Here is a 19,982-nt window from a genome sequence, read left to right as displayed (position 1 = left end):
AGGAGACGATCGGGATGGAGACCCGATCATTATTATTTTCCCTTATAACATGGTTATAAGGGAAAATAATAGCATTCTGAATGCATAGTAAAATAGCGCTGGAGGGGTTAAAAATTAAAAATTAAAAATTTAACTCACCTTAATCCACTTGATCGCGCAGCCAGCATCTCTTCTGACTTCTTTCTTTGCTGTGTGCAGCAACAGGACCTGTGGTGATGTCACTCCGGTCATCACATGATCCATCACATGATCTTTTACCATGGTGATGGATCATGTGATGGACCATGTGATGACCGGAGTGACGTCACCACAGGTCCTGTTGCTGCACACAGCAAAGAAAGAAGTCAGAAGAAATGCCGTCTGCGTGATCAAGTGGATTAAGGTGAGTTAAATTTTTATTTTATTTTTTTTAACCCCTCCAGCGCTATTTTACTATGCATTCTGTATTCAGAATGCTATTATTTTCCCTTATAACCATGTTATAAGGGAAAATAATACAATCTACAGAACACCGATCCAAAGCCCGAACTTCTGTGAAGAAGTTCGGGTTTGGGTACCAAACATGCACGATTTTTCTCACGCGAGTGCAAAACGCATTACAATGTTTTGCACTCGTGCGGAAAAATCACGCATGTTCACGCAACGTACCCGCACCTTTTCCCGCAACGCCCATCTGAAAGAGGCCTTATGCTTGCCTTTGTATGAGAAGGAGTTTGCTCCTTTCCTGGATGCTTTGTGAGGGCCATCCTAGTTTGACATACTGTCACGGTGGGGAGTGGGGAAAACTCCTCACCGTACAATGAGGTGGGATACGGGAATACAACTAGGTTCTGGTGCATGAACCCTCCGACCATCTGGGTTCACTCATGCGGTTAGGAGGTCAGGGCTAGGATGAGAGTGGCGTTAGGAGCTGACCTGCTCCCCTTATCCCGGTATCAAGGCCTAGTTGTACTCCTGTATCCCACCTAATTTATTCTGCAGCAGCAGAATAAAAAAAGCCAGGGCCCGGAATATGGATGCATCTAATCCATGGTTGAATTATGAAGCGGCGGGGAACAGGTAGATATGAATCTTTTGCTTACTGAGGCAGGCTATTGACATTAAGTAAAAACGTCTTATTCCTGAACAACCCCATCAAGTCTTCTAATCTGTCTGTCTTGTTAGATTTCCGAGGGAAGAACGTGACAGCATACAATCATTTATATTAACCTTATATCATCAGGCATTGCAGATTGTCCCCAGTACTTTTCTTTAGTGTTTCACTAGTCCTAGGGCTCGTGGACAAAACATTATTATGGATCTGTTTGTAGTGAGGTCTATGGGCCCTAGCTATATCTCATTTATATTTCTCATGGATTCCCTAATCCAAAACAATATTATGGCATGTCCTATGTTTACTTTCTTAGTGAGTTACTCTCCCATAGCATTGCTTCTGGGAAAGAATACGGCGGAGATTTATAAAAACTGGTGTAAAGGAAAACCGACTTTGTTGTTCATAGCAACCAATCAGATTCCTCCTTTCATTTTTTCAAAGCTCCTTTAAAAAATAAAAGGTGGAATCTGATTGGTTGCTATGGGCAACTAAGCCAGTTTTCCTTTACACCAGTTTTGATGAATCTCCCCCGCTGTGACTTGGAGAAGTGCCAAACAATGGCACATGGAGTGCCTATGTCACTGTGCAGGAAGCCATAGGGTCAGCACTGTAGACCTATCTCCAGACACGGCATGGTATGGACATTTTCACTTTGTTGTAAATTGTTGATACATTTCTTTTACTCCTCCTAGCATAGTGCTTATTAAGAAAAAGAAGGAAAAATGATCTTATGTTGTCCTTGGAGACAAAGAACACACTGGTATAAGTGAAGGACGACTAAAGAAAGCAGTAGAATGAGAGATAAAAGAAAAACCAAGAGAGAGCCAGATGGACAGATGAAAAAGATAGTGAGATGAGGAGGGGGATGAGAGTTTGGGAGAAGAGGGGAGGAAAGTAAGTTTGAGAAAGGAGGAGGAGACAGGAGGGGAAGGGAAGACTGAGTCTCTGAGTGAAGTTTCAGCACAGAGGGGAAATATCGCTCCGCTTCAAACTTTTTTTTGCAACATGGATCCAAAATCCTGTATCTGAGGAAGGTTAGCCCCACAGGACGGTAAGTCTGAATGATGTGTGGCCACGGTACTAGTAGACGGAGAGGGTAATGACCATGCTTGCACTTGGCAGCATCTCCTGACTTGGTTGTAGATGTTAAACCTCAGGACATCAGATAAAAAGCTGCATCAGGGGAAGCCCTTGATGATAGAGACTCCCTGACATTACTTGACAAAATGACCAATATGCAATATGTATAATCCCGGTATTCTTCATAAAACCTCTGCCTGAGACACTAGCCTCTATCTGTATATAGTACAGTAGTGTAGTACATACCCTGCTACAGTTCCCTTTCTCAATCATATTGATGATCGCTACTATTCTACATGCATCCACTTCTATTGTTTGCAGAAGCCCTTACATATCACATAGTGTCCTGATCACTGGTCGGTACATCACTATATGTTTTATAGTACTATTAATATTATCTAAACTGTATAACAGCATATTATTTTCTATAGTGAACAGTTGCTAATAAGTATAGCAGAGCCCTGCAGAATAGCCTTTTGTGTGCCTCTTTCTGGAGATCCTCCTATGGAAACAGCCCCTGCTAAAATAATTACATCAGACCTGCCAACTCAATGATTTTAAGAAAACCTTAAAGTTTCTGCAGTTTAACGGAGGGAGCAGACTCAGGATATTTGATATTCCTCAGTGCTAGACCACATTGTCTATTGCGGGACCTTTCTCCCCTTCTGCTGCTAATATCTCTGGGCTCTGTACAGTAAACTTAGCGGTATTTCACAGAAAGATATTGGAATTCCCTGCAAATAAAAATGAGATAATATAAAATATCTTGCTTCAAAGTAAACATTCACTTGCTAGATATAAAAGAATGCCTCTAACTTTTGGATGACCAAGGTCCTTCAGGAAAGTTTATATAATCAATTCAATTTAATTGCGGTGTAAATTTGAGCCAGAATATGTAATTAGCAATGACACGTACTTGACAAAATGACCAATATGCAATATGTATAATCCCGGTATTCTTCATAAAACCTCTGCCTGAGACACTAGCCTCTATATATATATATATATATATATATATATATATATATATAAAGAAGGACATATATATGTATGTATGTTTCACAATCACTCAAAAACGCAACCATCGATTTCAACGAAACTTGGTATACACATCCCTTGCTACCTGGAAAGAAATCTTGTGGAGGTCACAGCTCTCTAGCACTTACCGTTCCTGAGATATTCCCCAAAAAATGCAAATATGGCACATCACATGACCTACATTAGCCAATAGAAGCCTGCAGGTCTTTCTCTTCATATCCCAACTGCCATACACACGGTCACATGTCCCTTATCAGCCAATAGAAGCTTGCAGGTCCTTAGTCTCCACATACACACAATTTTACACCAGGTTTCCATAACAACCCAGCCATTTCTCTTCACTGCTGTAGCTCAGCTTTAAAGGGGCAAGGCGCTGTGGATGACACTGTTAAGGGAGCGGAGTGCTGTGGAGGTGACAGTTCAGAGGGAAGGTAGGGTGGCCATTCAGGCCACCCTTAAAAGACGGACTTAAAAACCCTGACCCCAGGACCCGCTAAGCCACGCCCCCAATCCAGTTAGGCCACACCTTCTCTACACCTCAGCCGACAGGGATTGAAAAAATGAAGGTAAAAATCAACTTCTGTCAGCTACAGGGGTGGGAAGGACGGTGACTTTCTCCCTGTAGCTCACATTCAGGCAGTGCTGCTGTCTGAGAGTGAGCTGTTCAAAAGGACATCCCTGCGTGAGATATTCCCAAAAAATGCATTAGCCAATAGAAGGCTGGTCACATGACCCTTATCAGCCAATAGAAGCTCGCAGACCCTTAGTGTCCATATACACACAGTTCCACACCAGTTTTCCATAACAACCCAGACATTTTTCTTCACTGCTGTAGGTCAGCTTTAAAGGGGCAGGGAGCTGTGGATAGCACTGTTATAGTGGAAACTATTGATATCTTTTAACGACACACACAAACATTAAATTAAATAGATGAAATATACCCATGAGAAGCCGTGTCCTTCTGCTAGTTCTTTATAAAATATAAACTAGACACTAGTGTTCCCATTTGCTATGCAGTTGAATACAATCTATTGCTGTGTTATCAGTCATTTCAGCTTAAGAAGTGGCTAAAGGTGGCCATACACCTGGTGGGACCAGGAAGATAAGAAGCAGTCAGTTGGATTTTCTTTTGTTCACTAGCAGCAACTTCCTGCCCCTCTTGCTACTGAGAAGACATGTTTGCATAGCCGAGCAGACATGTACATGAAATGATCAGCAGTAATAGCTGTCAGCCAAATGCTCATTTAGCTAACAATTATGTACATCATCAGCCTAAGGACTCATTCACGTGCCCATATTGCGGCCCACTTGAATGGGTCCGCAACTTGTTCTATTTTTTTGCGGTGCGGAAGGATCACTGACCCATTCAAGTTGAATGGGTCTGGATCCGTCTGCAGAATCCACACGGATGTTGCCCGTGCATTGGGGATCACAGATTGTGGCCCCCAATGCACTGAACAGCCGAACAACGGCCGTGTGAATGAGCCCTAGGAATGTTTTTACATAGCTCAATAAAATACCTGATTGGGGGACAAATGATCACTGATTTGATTGTTCATCCCCTGTACAGTTTTCAAATTGTCACCAGGACATTCCTGGGTTACACCGGGTGATGTACTGCCAAAAAAAGATCATATTTATGCTGAGCATCAGGCCAATGAAAGGGAGATTCTTTTGGCCAATCATTGGCCCTTAAATATAGTGTTCCACAATTGGATTACTGACAGGAAGTCCAGAATATCTGCCTCCATTATTACTACTTTACCTCATACATCTCCGCATTTATGATTGATACTAGCAGAAGGACCCGGCTTTGCACGGGTATATTTCATCTATTTCACTTAATGTTCGTGTGTGTCGTTAAAAGATATCGACAGTATCCCCCTTAAGGGTCCATTCACACGTCCGCAAATGGGTCCGCATCCGTTCCGCAATATCGGGAACGGGTGCAGACCCATTCATTCTCAATGGGGCAGAACGGGATGTGGAGAGCACAGTATGTGCTCTCCGCATCCGCATTTCCGGAGCGCGGCCCCGAACTTCCGGGCTTCGGCCCCGAACTTCCAGGACGCGGCTCCGCAAAAAAATAGAACATGTCCTATTCTTGTCCGCAATTGCGGACAAGAATAGGCAGTTCCATGGGGGGTGCCGGCCGGGTGTATTGCGGATCCGCAATTTGCGGATCCGCAATACACCACGGACGTGTGAATGGACCCTAACAGTGACCTCTACAGCACCCCGCTCCTTTAACAGTGAACTCCACAGCCCCTCACCCCTTAACACTGACCCCCCCCACAGTACCCCACCCCTTTAACAGTGACCTCCACAGTGACTGCCCCTTTAGCAGAGACCTCCACAGTGAATGCCCCTTTAACAGTGACCTCCACAGTGCCCGTCCCCTTTAACAGTGACCTTCACAGTGCCCACTCCTTTAACAGTGACCTGCATAGTGCCCGTCCCTTTAACAGTGACCTTCACAGTGCCTGCCCCTTTAACAGTGACCTACACAGAGCCCGCCCCTTTAACAGTGACCTCCACAGTGCCGACCCTTTAACAGTGACCTTTACAGTCCCGAACCTTTAACAGTGACCTCCACAGTTCCCACCCCTTTAACAGTGACCTCCACAGTGCCCACCCCTTTAACAGTGACCTCCACAGTGCCCGCCCCTTTAACATTGACTTCCACGGTGCCCACCCCTTTAACAGTGACCTCCACTGTTCCCACCCCTTTCACAGTGACTTCCACAGTGCCCGCCTATTTTAACAGTGACCTTCACACTGCCCACCCCTTTAACAGTGACCTCCACAGTGCCCGCGCTCTTAACAGTGACCTCCACAGTGCCCACCCCTTTAACAGTGACCTGAACAGTGCCCGCCCATTTAACAATGACCTCAACAGTGCCCGCCCCTTTAACAGTGACCTCCACAGTGACCGCTCCTTAAACAGTGACCTCTACAGTACCCGCCCCTTTAACAGTGACCTTCACAGTGCCCGTACCTTTAACAGTGACCTCCACAGTGCCCGCCCCTTAACAGTGACCTCAATAGTGGCCCCTGCCCCCTTAACAGTGAACTTTACAGTGCCCGCTCCTTTAACAGTGACCTCTACAGCGGCCTGCCTCTTTAATAGTGGCCCCAGCCCCATTAACAGTGACCTCCACAGCAGCTACCCCTTTAATTTTGGCCCCTGCCAACCTAACAGTGTCCTCCACAGCACCCTGCCCCTTTAATAGTGGCCCTTGCCCCCTTAACAGTGACCTCCACAGTGCCCTGCCCCTTTAAGGCTAGGGCTACATGACGACACATTTTGTCGTACCAATGTCGCGCAACAATTTTTATAATGATAGGCTATGGTGTCGCACTGCGACATGCTGCGACTGCGACAGTCGCAAAAAATCCATCCAAGATGGATGCATGTAGCAGTGTAGTTGTATCCTATGTGTCGTGTGATTTATTGTCGTGTAGCCCTCGCCTAAAGCTGATCTACAGCAGTGAAGAAAAATGGCTGGGTTGTTATGGAAACCTGGAGTAAAACTGTGTGTATGTGCAGACTAAGGGTCTATTCACACGTCCGCAAATGGGTCCGCATCCGTTCCGCAAAATCGGGAATGGGTGCGGACCCATTCATTTTTTATGGGGCCGGAAGAGATGCGGAGAGCACACTATTTGCTCCCCACATCCACTTTTCCGGAGCGCGGCCCTGAACTTCCGGGCTTCGGCCCCGAACTTCCGGGCTGCGGCTCCGCAAAAAATTTCCTATTCTTGTCCTATTGTGGACAAGAATAGGCAGTTCTATGGGGGGTGCCGGCCGGGTGTATTGCGGATCCTCAATTTGCGGATCCGCAATACACTACGGATGTGTGAATGGACCCTAAGGGCCTGCGAGATTCTATAGCCTGTGACTGTGTGTATGGCAGTTGGGATATTAAGAGAAAGACTTGCAGGCTTGTATTGGCTAATGCAGGTAATTTTTTGGGAATATCTCAAGATTTCTTTCCAAGTAGCAAGGGATGTGTATACCAAGTTTCGTTGAAATCGATGGTTGCGTTTTCGAGTGATCGCAGCACATACACACATACATACATACATACATACATACACACATACATACATACATACATACACACATACACACATACATACATACATACATACATACATATATACGTCCTTCTTTATATATATATAGATTAACGGGGTATTCTAGTTATAGTAATTTAAGCACGTCACTCTGGTACTCGTGCTGCCTCCTCTGTCTCCATCTTCCGGTCCCCACACTGTTTACATCTAGTGATGCATGGGTATGGTCACACGCATCGCTCTAGCCAATAACTGGCTTCAGTGGTGACATGCTACTTGTAGCCACATCACCGCTGAAGCCATTGGCTGGAGAGGTGCATGTGACCATGTCCATGCATCACTAGATGTAAAAAGTGTGGGGACCGGAAGATAGAGACAGCACAGAGGACCGGAACGATGGGGAGCAGCTAAGTTTGAATTGTTTGGCAGGATGCAGGCACCTTCCTAAAACTCATCATAGCCATAAAACCCTTTTTAGGCTTTTTAAAAGGGTTTTTGTTTTAAGCTCTGTAAAGGGGTTTTCTGAGTGTTTTATAGACCCGGTACCCCCGCCAAAAAGCTGTTTACGGAGGTTGCGGTGATCTGTGAGCGCCACAACCTCTTTGCAGCATACCAGGCACAGTGCCATCCATTAGATAGTCGCTGTCTTGATATCACAGCTCAGTCCTATTCACTTAAATGGGACTGAACTGTGCCTAGGACATGTAACCAATGAACATGATGTCACTGGCCTAGGGTAAGCGGTTGGAGGGTTATGGCACTCACTGGAGCCCCACGGCCCCTTCATGCAGCTGATCAGTGGGGGTAGTGGGAGTGAGACCTACATCGATCAGATCTTGAGGATAAGTCATCAGTGTAAAACACTCAGAAAACCCCTTTAAGATTGCTGCATACTTTATCATGCGGGTGAATTCAGTCCTCTGAGGCTGGGTTCACACTTGAGCGTTTTACAGCGCGTTCAAACGCGCTGTAAAACGCTCAACACATGAAAACCAATGCTTCCCTATGGCCCTGGTTCTCACTTGAGCGTTTTACAGCGCTGAAAAACGCGCTGTAAAACGCCCTACGCTCAAACAAGTACTTGAGCTTCTTTGGGGCGTTTTACAGCGCGTTTGTGGCCATAGGACATTGCAGTCAATCACACAAACGCGCGTCAAACGTGCGTTTACTATTGCAAAAAACGCGCATAAAAAACGCGCGTCAAAAACGCGCGTTAAACGCGCATATCAAAGACGCTCAGGTCTGAACCCAGCCTTAAAGTGAAAACTCTTTGTCTACTTATAGTCCTCCCTTAGTAACTGTATAAGCTTAGCAGTACTTTTTAGCTGATCTATTACCTTTTTATGCTTTTCCTTTGTTTTATGAGTAAAGGTCATACGCCCAGGGCCTGGGGTATTTTGTAGGTCCACATGTGTAGCTAGGAATCCTAGCATGTGTTTACCTGCATGTCCTCGTTGATTCTGTGGGAGAGATCTGTCAGGACAAGCTCATCACCTAGTGACATAGAACATTGTTCATTTCACAGACTCCCTGTATATATATATATTATACCTAAAACTCATTAAGATGTAACTCATACCGGTGACTACAGATGGAAACTATACAAGGAATTCTGATCCAATTTATTTCCTGCACATTCCTTTCTACAGCCTCAGGCCTAGATGAGAACATTATAAGATACCACACTGGAATTTGTCTCTCCCAGGTGTACTATGGAGTCATTTGTGCGTCTTGCAGTCTGTTCCCCTGCAGAATACATGTAAGGTTCCAGGGGTGGGCACAGACAGTACAGGGCCCCCATGCAAAATCTTAGAGCCTTTCATGCAATCTAAAAGATGGTAGCAAGCTACGTTTTGTTGTGGAGAAAAATGGAGATTCAATCATAGCATTATAATCTGTGTAATTCCCTATACTGAATCATTGTTTGCCAGCAGCAGACCGTGATTAGACACCACGATCTACTGGCTGCAAACATTGATTTTTTTTGACCTGTCAAAAGACTTGGATGGCCTGATGAACGAACGACTGCCAGATGATCGCTAACGAATATTACTACGAACGCTCATTAGCGATTATCTGCAGAAAGGAGGTGTAAGGCTGCGTTCACACTTCAGTTATGTGATCAGTTATTTCCATCAGTTATTGTGAGCCAAAACCAGGTGTGGGTCAAAAAACACAGAACAGGCGCAGATCAAATAATTACACCTGATCTCTGTGGAGGCTTCACTACTGGTTTTGGCTCACAATAACTGATCGAAATAACTGACCAAATAACTGAAATGTGAACGCAGCCTAAGGCCTATTGCACACGACCGTATGGCTTTTTCAGTGTTTTGCGATCCGTTTTTCACGGATCCGTTGTTCCGTTTTTTGTTTCCGTTGTGTTTCCGTTTCTGTTCCGTTTTTCCGTTCCGTTTTTCCGTATGGCATATACAGTATACAGTAATTACATAGATAAAATTGGGCTGGGCATAACATTTTCAATAGATGGTTCAGCAAAAAACGGAACGGAAACGGAAGACATACGGATGCATTTCCGTACGTGTTCCGTTTTTTTGCGGACCCATTGACTTGAATGGAGCCACGGACTGTGATTTGCAGGCAATAATAGGACATGTTCTATGTTAAAACGGAACGGAAATACGGAAACGGAATGCATACAGAGTACATTCCGTTTTTTTTGCGGACCCATTGAAATGAATGGTTCCGTATACGGACCGTATACGGAACGCAAAAAACGTCCAGTAAACGGGAAAAAAAAACGTCCGTGTGCAATAGGCCTAATACAGGCTTTACAATGCCTTAAAAAAGTATTCACCCTCTTGGTGTTCTTTTTTTGTTGCATTACTACCTGGAATTAAAACAAATTTTTGGGGGGTTTGTACCATTTGACTTACACAGCATGCCTATCACTTTCAAGGTAAAAAATATTTTTTTAACTGTGACACAAACAATATTTAAAACAGAGAAATTGAATGTGCATATGTATTCACCCACCGAACGTCAATGCTTTGTCAACCCAAATCTAGACACTTGATTCTGTGACTATTGTTCAAGGCAAAACTGCTGCAATTTTTTCAACTTAGAAGGGCTGTGTTGTGTACAGGAGTCTTCAAGTCATGCTACAGATTCTCAATTGGATTAAGGTCTGTGCTTTGACTAGGCCATACTATAACATTTACCATATTTCCTGCACCATGAGATGCACTGGACCATAGGACGCACCTAGGTTTTAGAGGAGGATTATAAGAACAATTTTTTTTAATCAGACTTCAGATCAGACTCCAGTCATTATCAAACCTCAGATCAGACCCCCAATCTTCATCAGACCTCATATCAGACCCCTAATCTTCATCAGGCCTCAGATCTGACCCCCAATCTTCATCAGACCTCATATCAGACCCCCAATCTTCACCAGACCTCAGATCAGACAAACAAATAAATAAAGGGTGCTCTTCCTTCAGCGCTGCAATGTGACCTGACGTCACACAATGTCACGCCATAGTGCACACTTATGTGCACTACATCCTAACATGGTACACTGTCAGAAAACAGCACAGCACAGCACCCAGAGACCAGGGAGCAGTGAGTAAAACCAGCACCCAATATATTGGCTACTTCCTGGTCCTACTGTAATACCGTACTAATGAGTGCTTCCATAACAGAAGAGCTCATTAGTATTCGCATTTAAGACATACTGCCATTTTCCCCACCACTTTTGCAGCCTGGCAGCTCAGGGGGAGAATCTTTTTGCTGCAGCTCTCGCCCTGTAAGGCCTCTTTCACACGGGCGATATTTCTGCGCGGGTGCAATGCGTGAGGTGAACGCATTGCACCCGCACTGAATCCGGACCCATTCATTTCTATAGGGCTGTTCACATGAGCGGTGATTTTCACGCATTACTTGTGCGTTGCGTCAAAATCGCAGCATGCTCTATTTTGTGCATTTTTCACGCAATGCAGGCCCCATAGAAGTGAATGGGGCTGCGTGAAAATCGCAAGCATCCGCAAGCAAGTGTGTCTGCAGAGAAGGAAGCGCTGTGCGCTTCCTGTTCCGGCCCGGCGGTCATGTGACCGCCGTGACCGGAGTGTGCAGGGGCTGTGTGAGGTCTCTCAGAGACCTCGATCAGCCCTGCTCTGAGGCTGTACAGCGCTGGATTGCTGCTGTACAGCCTCTATAGGGGTGCATTTGTCCTGTAACTGGGGCTACTATGTCAGCCCCAGTTACAGGAGAAATCAACAGTTAAAAAAAAAAGAAAAAGTGAGTAAATGTCCCCCAAAGGTCTTGTATGACCTTATGGGGGACGAAAAGTGTAAAATAAAAAAAATAAAAATAAAAGGTTGAAAATAAAAAAATAAAAAAAAGTTTCACATGTAAAAAAAAAAAAAGTCCCCAAGTAAGGAATGAAAAAAAAAAGTTAAAAATAGAAAAAATAAAAAAAAGTATACATATTAGGTATCGCCGCGTCCGTATAAACCAGCTCTATAAAAATATCACATGACCTAACCCCTCGGGTGAACACCGTAAAAAAAAAAAAAAAAAAACTGTGTCAAAACAAGCAATTTTTGTCACCTTGCATCACAAAAGGTGCAACACCAAGTGATCAAAAACACGTATGTCCCACAAAATAGTACCAATAAAACCGTCACCTCATCCCGCAAAAAATGAGCCCCTACATAAGAAAATCTCTCAAAAAATAAAAAAACTATAGCTCTTAGAACATGGAGACACTAAAACATCATTTTTTTGGTTACAAAAATGCTATTATTGTGTTAAAGTGAAACAAATAAAAAAAAAGTATACATATTAGGTATTGCCGCGTCCGTAAAAACCAGCTCTATAAAAATATCACATGACCTAACCCCTCGGGTGAACACCGTAAAAAAAATAAAAAAAAATGTGTCAAAACAAGCAATTTTTGTCACCTTGCATCACAAAAGGTGCAACACCAAGTGATCAAAAACGCGTATGTCCCACAAAATAGTACCAATAAAACCGTCACCTCATCCCGCAAAAAATGAGCCCCTACATAAGAAAATCTCTCAAAAAATAAAAAAAACTATAGCTCTCAGAACATGGACACATTAAAACATAATTTTTTTGTTTCAAAAATGCTATTATTGTGTAAAACTTTAATAAATGAGAAAAAGTATACATATTAGGTATCGCCACGTCCGTAACACTCTGCTCTATAAAAATGTCACTTGACTGAACCCCTCAGGTGAACGCTGTAAAAATAAATAAATAGAAACTGTTCTAAAACAACCAATTTTTTGGTCACCTTGCCCCATAAAGTGTTATAATGAATGATCAAAAAATCATATGTACCCAAAAATAGTACTAATAAAACTGGCACCTTATCCCCTAGTTTCCAAAATGGGGTCACTTCTTGGGAGTTTCTACTGTAAGGGTGCATCAGGGGGCTTCAAATGGGACATGGCATCTAAAAACCATGTGGAGTTCCTTTTCTTCTGCGCCCTGCCGTGTGCCCATACAGCAGTTTATGACCACATGTGGGGTGTTTCTGTAAACCGCAGAATCTGGGTAATAAATATTGAGTTTTGTTTGGCTGTTAACCATCGATGTGTTAAAGAAAAAAATTGATTCAAATGGAAAATCTGCCAAAAAAGTGAAATTTAAAAATTTGATCTCCATTTTCCTTTAATTCTTGTGGAACGCCTAAAGAGTTAACAAAGTTTGTAAAATCGGTTTTGAATACCTTGAGGGGTGTAGTTTCTACAATGGGGTCATTTATGGGGGTATCCACTATGTAGGCCCCACAAAGTGACTTCAGACCTGAACTGGTCCTTATAAAGTGGATTTTGGCAATTTTCTTAAAAATTTGAAGAATTCCTTCTAAACTTCTAAGCCTTCTAACGTCCTAAAAAAATAAAATGACATTTCCAAAATGATGCCAACATAAAGTAGACATATGGGGAATGTTAAGTAATAAATATTTTATGAGGTATCACTTTCTGTTTTAAAAGCAGAGAAATTGAAATTTAGAAAATTGCTAATTTTTCCAATTTTTGGGTAAATTTGGGATTTTTTCATAAATAAAGGTGAAATATTTTGACACAAATTTATGACTATCATGAAGTACAATGTGTCACGAGAAAACAATCTCTGAATGAATTGGATAAATAAAGGCGTTCCAAAGTTATTACCACATAAAGTGAGATATGTCAGTTTTGCAAAATTTGGCCTGGTCAGGAAAGGGGCAAAGGGCCCAGATGGGAAGTGGTTAATGCAGAATGCTTAGTAAAATAGGGCTGGAGGGGTTAAAAAATAAAAAATAATTTAACTCACCTCATCCACTTGTTCGCGCAGCCGGGCTTCTCTTCTGTCTTCTTATTTGATGCCCAGCAAGACAGAAGAGAAGCTGGGCAAGTGAATAAAGTGAGTTTAATTTTATTTTTATTTTTTTTAACCCCTCCATCCCTAATTTACTTAGCATTCTGTATTAAGAATGCTATTATTTTCCCTTATAACCATGTTATAAGGGAAAATAATAAAATCTACGCAACACCTAACCCAAACCCGAACTTCTGTGAAGCAGTCCAGGTTCGGGTTTGGGTACCAAACATGCTGATTTTTCTCACGCGCATGCAAAACGCATTAAAACGCTTTGCACTTGCGCAGAAAAATCGTGCATTTTTTGGCGCGACGCACCCTCTTCCTATCCGGCCCTCAAACGAGACGCCAGTGTGAAAGAGGCCTAACTCTCACTGCTTCTAACAGAACATATGGCTGGTGGCAGTTAAAGATTTAAACAGCGCATTCGACCAGCTCAGTGAGACGGACAAAAAAATAAGAAAAAGAACAAACAGCAGGTAGCGTTCTACAGATAAATTTTATTGAATAGTTCACTGGCTATACAATTTTTTTTTTTACCTGCAATTACATAAGTATTCAGATTCAGGTGCTGGTTTGAATTTTTTTTTATATGTTTTGTGACACAACCCCTTTAAACCACTCCAGGGTAATGTTAACAGTACGCTTAGGCCTAGTTTACACGAACGTATGGCTTTTATAGTTTTTTGCGGTCCGTTTTTCACGGATCCGTTGTTCCGTTTTTGAGTTCCGTTGTGTTTACGTTTCCTTTCCGTTTTTCCGTTCCGTTTTTCCGTATGGCATATACAGTATACAGTAATTACATAGAAAAAATTGGGCTGGGCATAAAATTTTCAATAGATGGCTCAGAAAAAACTGAACGGATACGGAAGACATACGGATGCATTTCCGTATGTGTTCCGTTTTTTTTGCGGACCCATTGACTTTAATGGAGCCACGGAACGTGATTTTCGGCCAAATATAGGACATGTTCTATCTTTCAACGGAACGGAAAAATGGAAATACGGAAACGGAATGCATACGGAACACATTCCGTTTTTTTTGCGGAACCATTGAAATGAATGGTTCCGTATACGGACTGTATACGAAACACCAAAAAATGGCCCGTACACCCGCCAAAAAAACGTTCGTGTGAACTAGGCCTTAGGGTCATTGTCCTTCTGGAAGGTGAACCTCCATCCCAGTCGTAAATCTCTGGCAGACTGCAATAGGTTTTCCCTCAGTAATTACCCTGCATTTCCTGCCATTAGAGTTGAGCAGACACCTGGATGTTCGGGTTTGACGGGTTTGGCCGAACTTCGGAAAAAAGTTTGAGTTCGGGACCCGAACTTGACCCGAACTTGACCCCGAACCCGAACCCCATTGAAGTCAATGGGGACCCGAACTTTTGAGCACTAAAATGGCTGTAAAAATGTCATGGAAAGGGCTAGAGGGCTGCAAATGTCGTCAAAATGTGGTTAAGAGCATGGCAAGTGCTCTGCAAACAAATGTGGATAGGGAAATTACTTTAAATAACATAAAATACGTAAAAATAAAAAATAATAATCTTGATCTAGGAGGACCAGGTCCATATGGAGTAGGAGGTTGAGGAGGCGGTGGATGTGGCGGTGTAGGTGGAAGTGGCGGTAGAGGAGGAGGTAGCCTACACTGCTTTTTGTTTTAAAATGAATTTTTATTTTTTTAAATTAGGGTACACCCCAAAACATTGGGAAATATAACCCTCCAATCGTGCTAAACACAAGTTCAGACAATACACCGGCTGCAGGGCAGGCCAGCACCTCCAAGGCGTAAAGGGCAAACTCAAGCCATGTGCCCAATTTGGAGACCCGGAAGTTGAAGGGGGCTGACCCCTGTCAGTTAGTTCGTGTAGGCGTGTGCATACTTACTGCCCCACCAGTGATGTTCACGATCCAATTTGATATCTGCTCTATCAACTTTCGATGTTCTTTTATGCGCCTACCATGGTGATTATGGGGGGGGCGGGGAATCAGGGTTCTACGCCGGAGAGGGAACGTGAGAAAAAGAGACCAAATTTAAGGGAAATAAATTTATTTTAAAAAATTGGGATCGAGAAGAAATGTGGGAAAAGCTATTGAGGCGCAAATGTTGGCCAAAAGAGTATAGCGGAAATGTGGGACAAAGTATTGAAGCTTAAATGTGGTACAACTTGTTTAAGTTTAAGCATTGAATCAAAGGAGGTGGCACGCATCAATTAAAGAAGCATTTCAGAAATTTTATTCCCTGTCACCTATGCAGAGCAGGGGTTTATTCACGTCTAAAATTGTATAATGTCAACCCAAGAATGTAACAGGAAAAATTACAGAAATTAATTAACCTGTCTACTTGGTAGAGCAGGGGTCTATAACAGAAAACAATTGTTTATTGTCACCCGAAAATGTAAAATAAAAATTATTTTAATTTATTAAGCTGTCAACTAGGTAGAGGAGGGGTATATTACACCCAAAAATTGGTGAATTTGACCATAAAATGTAACTGACAAATGTTTTTTTTTTTTTTTACCGGTCTAATAGGTATAGCAGTGGTACATCACACCAAAAAATTGCTGAATTTCACCAGAAAATGTAACTGCTAATTTATTTTATTTTTTTACCGGTCTACTAGGTATAGCAGTGGTACTTCACACCAAAAAATTGTTGAATTTCAACTGAAAATGTAACTGACAATTTATTTATTTTTTTGTTAACCGGCCTACTAGGTACAGCAGTGGTACTATACACCCAAAAATTGGTGAATTTCACCCGAAAATGTTAATGATAATTTATTTTATTTTTTAACTGGCCTACTAGGTATAGCAGTGGTACTATACACCCAAAAATCGGTTAATTTCACCCTAAAATGTAATTGACAATTTTTTATTTGTTTTTTTAACCGGCCTATTAGGTATAGCAGTGGTACTATACACCCAAAAATTGGTTAATTTCACCAGAAAATGTAAATGACAAAGTAGTGAAATGATATAAAATAAAACACGTACAAATTTTTTTTTTTATTTATGAGGTGGAGTTCCATATGGAGTATAACAATGGCTGCTTAGTGCCGGTATACATGTCTATTCTGCACAAGGTACGGACAAGTCCTGAGGGATCCATGCCTGGTTCATTTTAATGAACGTGAGCTTGTCCACATTGGCTGTGGACAGGCGGCTGCGCTTGTCTGTGATGACGCCCCCTGCCGTGCTAAACACACGTACAGATAATACACTGGCTGCAGGGCAGGCCAGCACCTCCAAGGCGTAAAGGACAAGCTCAGGCCATGTGCCCAATTTGGAGACCCAGTAATTGAAGGGGGCAGACCCGTCATTTAGTACGTGTAGGAGTGTGCACACATACTGCTCCACCATGTTGGTGAAATGCAGCCTCCTGCTAAGACGTTCCATATCAGCTGGTGGTGCTGGTTGTTGTGGCGTGCTGACAAAGCTTTTCCACATTTCGGCCATGCTAACCCTGCCTTCTGATGTGCTGGCGGTGCCCCAGCTGCGTTGGTGACCTCTTCCTGGTCCTCTGCCTTCGCCTTGTGCTTCCACTGTGCCCCCGCTGTCAGGTGGGAATGCCATCAGCAGCGCGTCTACCAGTGTGCGCTTGTACTCGCGCATCTTACGATCACGCTCCAGTGATGGAATTAAGGATGGTACGTTGTCCTTGTAACAGGGATCCAGCAGCGTGGCCACCCAGTAATCAGCACAAGTTAGGCCTCTTTCACACGGGCGTTGCGGGAAAATGTGCGGGTGCGTTGCGGGAACACCCGTGATTTTTCCGCGCAAGTGCGAAACATTGTAATGCGCTTTGCACTCGCGTGAGAAAAATCACGTATGTTTGGGTTAGGTGTTGTGTAGATGTTATTATTTTCCCTTATAACATGGTTATAAGGGAAAATAATAGCATTCTGAATACAGAATGCTTAGTAGGTGATCAATTGAGGGTTAGAAAAAAATAAAAAAATTAACTCACCTTCTCCTCTTGTTCGCGTAGTTCCCGGTCTCTTCTTTACTTCTTTAATGATGAGCTATTGGCTAAAGGACATTTGGTGACGTCAGATCACATGCTCCAATCACATGGTCCATCACCGTGGTGATGGACCATGTGATTGGAGCATGTGATCTGACGTCACCACAGGTCCTAGCCGGTAGTTCATCATTAAAGAAGTAAAGAAGAGACCGGGAACTATGCGAACAAGAGGAGAAGGTGAGTTAATTTTTTAATTTTTTTTTAAACCCTCAATTGATCACCTACTAAGCATTCTGTATTCAGAATGCTATTATTTTCCCTTATAACCATGTTATAAGGGAAAATAATAACATCTACACAACACCTAACCCAAACATACGTGATTTTTCTCACGCGAGTGCAAAACGCATTACAATGTTTCGCACTTGCGCGGAAAAAAATCTGTATTCAGAATGCTATTATTTTCCCTTATAACCATGTTATAAGGGAAAATAATACAGTGAATAGACTGTCTCCTAGCAACCATGCGTGAAAATCGCACCGCATCCGCACTTGCTTGCGGATGCTTGCGATTTTCACGCAGCCCCATTCACTTCTATGGGGCCTGCATTGCGTGAAAAACGTGGGCAACTCGGCGGTCGTTGCAGAGACACTGCAGAATATAATCGCTAATGTGTGCCAGGCTGCCCAGAGGCAACAAAAAGCTGTCCTCTGTGGGAGGTGTATCGTCTGTGTCCTCTGTATCCCCCCATCCACGCACCAGTGATGGCCATGAGCTGGTCTGGATGCCACCCTGCTGTGAACATGGTTCCTCCTCCTCCATCTCCTCCTCCTCATCCTCCACCTCGTCATCCTCCAGAACTGTGCCCTGGCTGGACAATTGTGTACCTTGGGTTTGTGGGTGCAGGAACCCACCCTCGGAGCCACTTGGGAATGACTGGCGGGAAACCCTACGAAATGATCCCTCTTCCTCCTCCTCCTACTCCTGTGCCACATCCTCTTCCATCATCGCCAGGAGCGTTTTTTCAAGGAGGCATAGAAGTGGGATAGTAACGCTGAGAACGGTGTTATCGGCACAGGCCATGTTGGTGGAGTACTCAAAACAGCGCAACAAGGAACACAGGTCTCGCATGGAGGCCCAGTCATTGGTGGTGAAGTGGTGCTGTTCCGCCGAGCGACTCACCCGTCCGTGCTGCAGCTGAAACTCCACTATCGCCTGCTGCTGCTCGCACAGTCTGGCCAGCATGTGCAAGGTGGAGTTCCACCTTGTGGGCACGTTGCATATGAGGCGGTGAGCAGGAAGACCGAAGTTACGCTGCAGCGCTGACAGGCGAGCAGCAGAAGGGTGAGAACGCCAAAAACACGCACAGACGGCCCACACTTTATGCAGCAGCTCTGACATATCGGGGTAATTTTTAAGGAATCTCTGCACCACCAAATTCAGCACATGCGCCAGGCAAGGGATGTGCGTCAAACCGGCTAGTCCCAGAGCTGCTACGAGATTTCGCCCATTATCGCACACCACCAGGCCGGGCTTGAGGCTGACTGGCACAAACCACTCATCGGTCTGTTGTTCAAGGCCCGTCCACAGCTCCTGCGCGGTGTGGGGTTTGTCCCCCAAACAGATAAGTTTTAAAACTGCCTGCTGTCGTTTACCTCTGGCTGTGCTGAAGTTGGTGGTGAAGGTGTTACGCTGACCGGATGAGGAGCTGGTAAAGGATGAGGAAGCAGAGTAGGAGGAGGAAGCAACAGGAGGCAAACTGAAGCGCCCTGCAATCCTCAGTGGTGGAAGGACATGTGCCAAACTGATATCCGCCTCAGGCCCAGCCTCCACTGCATTTACCCAGTGTGCTGTTATGGAGATATAACGGCCCTGACCGTGCTTACTGGTCCACGTATCCGTAGTCAGGTGCACCTTGCCACAGATGGCGTTGCGCAGTGCACACCTGATTTTATCCCCTACTTGGTTGTGCAGGGAAGGGATGGCTTGCCTTGAAATGTAGTGGCGGCTGGGCACGACGTACTGTGGGACAGCCACCGCCATAAGGCCTTTAAAACTATCCGTCTCCACCAGACGGAATGACAGCATTTCAAAGGCCAGTAATTTAGAAATGCTGGCATTCAGGGCTAGGGATCGCGGGTGGGTAGGGGGGTACTTCCTCTTCCTCTCCAGCGTTTGGGAGATGGAGAGCTGAACGCTTCCGTGGGACATTGTGGAGGTGCTTGGTGACCCAGGTGTTGTTGTTGCTGGCAGATCCTCTGTTTGCGGGGTGGCAGGTGGCACTGTCACTCCAGAGGTGGATGAAGAGGCCGAGACTGCAGCAGAAGAGGAAGCAGGAGGAGCCAGAGACCTTTCTTGGTTTTTGAGGTGT

At 44.0% G+C, this 19,982-nt stretch overlaps 1 protein-coding gene across 8 annotated transcripts in view; it reads left to right on the top strand.

Annotated features, from left to right (window-relative positions):
* The first annotated feature begins 986 nt into the window (after positions 1 to 986).
* COL16A1 (collagen type XVI alpha 1 chain) overlaps positions 987 to 19,982 on the top strand; it is a 237,183-nt gene continuing 218,187 nt past the window's right edge. For 6 of the 8 annotated variants that reach the window (XM_040424542.1, XM_040424541.1, XM_040424539.1 and 3 more), the window contains exon 1: positions 2,015 to 2,144. The gene's annotated coding sequence lies outside the window, so the exon portion shown is untranslated. Of the gene's footprint in view, positions 1,060 to 2,014; positions 2,145 to 19,982 lie in introns of those variants that run through there. The other 2 variants (XM_040424536.1, XM_040424535.1) reach the window with 2 other exon arrangements.

The sequence above is a fragment of the Bufo bufo genome, chromosome 3 (assembly GCF_905171765.1).
Source record: "Bufo bufo chromosome 3, aBufBuf1.1, whole genome shotgun sequence".
Lineage (NCBI taxonomy): Eukaryota > Metazoa > Chordata > Amphibia > Anura > Bufonidae > Bufo > Bufo bufo.
Note: the sequence above shows the minus strand (reverse complement) of the source record. Positions and strands in the feature narration are given on the sequence as shown.